We start from the raw sequence: 1648 nt of genomic DNA on the forward strand, positions 1-1648 counted from the left end.
GAGGGTGTTAGCTGAAGTATAATTTATCTTCAATAAGAATACACAGTTGCAAGAGGAAATACGCGGAGTTTGCACCTTTCTGGAACATCAGCAAACTGCCTGTTAGCACTTTATGTATGCTTCCTGCCCCTCTCCCCAGTCAGATTTGGATCTTGATCAGTTAAGCGACATGAAACTAAAAACTCAAAACACAGTACTTCTTCAGACAATTCTACTGTTACTTTCTAAAAGCTTAATCCATACCCATACTCGAAAAGAATGCGTATCGTGATGACTGCTACTACTGTGGTCATGTTATCTGATCATCTCTCAACTTCCAATTACTTTTTTCCGTATCCCAGTAAGATAGGGAAATGTGTTTATCTCCCTTCTGGAGATATAGACAGTGATCATTCATTCCTATTCAAGAGTGTGGTCTAACAGGAGCGGTATCGTGGAAGGCTACAGGCTGGCAGTGAGGAAAAGCCACGTCTGTCACAAATCACTGTGTGGAGGATTGTCAAGGGTTAGGGAATGACAGATGCTCTCAATTAACCCTTCTCCCTTCCTAAAGGGGAAGGGAAAGGGAGTAAAGGAGAGAGACTTACGGATTGGAAAAGACAACTAGAACTGCTTTAATGAAACAGTAATAACATGAAATATATACACGTATATACAAAACCAATACCAAATCCAACCTCCTGCTGGATTCTGGAACTAGATTCAGGCATCATGGAATCGCTTTGGTTGGAAGAGAGCTTAAAGAGCATCAAGTCCAACCAGCATTGCCAAGTCCACCACAAAATCAGCACCACATCTGCACGTCCTTTAAACACTTCCAGGGATGGGGACTCCACCACCTCACTGTTCCAATGCTTCACAACCCTCTCTGTAAAGAAATTCTTCCTAATATCCAACTTAAATCTCCCCTGTCAGAACTTTAGGCCATTTCCTCTGTTGCTTGTTGCTTGGAAGAACAGACTGACACTCACCTTTCTACAACCTCATTTCAGGTAGTTGTAGAGAGTGATACGGTCTCCCCTTAGCCTCCTTTTCTCCAGGCTAAACAATCCCAGTTCTCTCAGCTGCTCCACACAGGACTTGTGCTGTAGACCCTTCACCAGCTTCCTCAAGAATTGAAAACTCTACCATCTCACGATTGCTTTGTCCATGACAGCCTTCTTGAACTTCCACATCACCCACAAGTCCTTCTCTGTTCACAAAAGCAAGTCTAGCAGTGAGCTTTCCCTGGTTGGCTCCCTCACCAGCTGTGTGAGGAAGTTGTCTTCCACACACTCCAGGAACCTCCTGGACTGCTTCCTCTCTGCAGAACTGTAATTGCTGCAGACATCTGGTAAGTAGAAGTCCCTCACGAGAACCTGTGGTCCTGTCCGCTCCTCCCCACAGGTGCAGCCTCTCACTTACTGCACCCCCACCGTGGCTCACAGGATTGAGCAGTGACCTGGGTCTGCACAGGAGCAAGAACAAGCCAGAGCCTTTCTGCACCCCAACCCCTGGCAGGAACTGTTAACATCAAGAGTTGTCACTACTAGAAGCAAAGATACGCCGTTACCTTCAGAAAGTGCCGTCACTGAGCAGAGACTGAGCTGGAAAGTGAAACCACTGAACAGAATTAGTGCTGTTCTGACTCAAACCAGGATAGTAGGCA

The sequence above is a fragment of the Buceros rhinoceros genome, unplaced genomic scaffold (genome assembly GCF_000710305.1).
Source record: "Buceros rhinoceros silvestris isolate BGI_N320 unplaced genomic scaffold, ASM71030v1 scaffold16490, whole genome shotgun sequence".
In the NCBI taxonomy this organism is placed as follows: Eukaryota; Metazoa; Chordata; class Aves; order Bucerotiformes; family Bucerotidae; genus Buceros; species Buceros rhinoceros.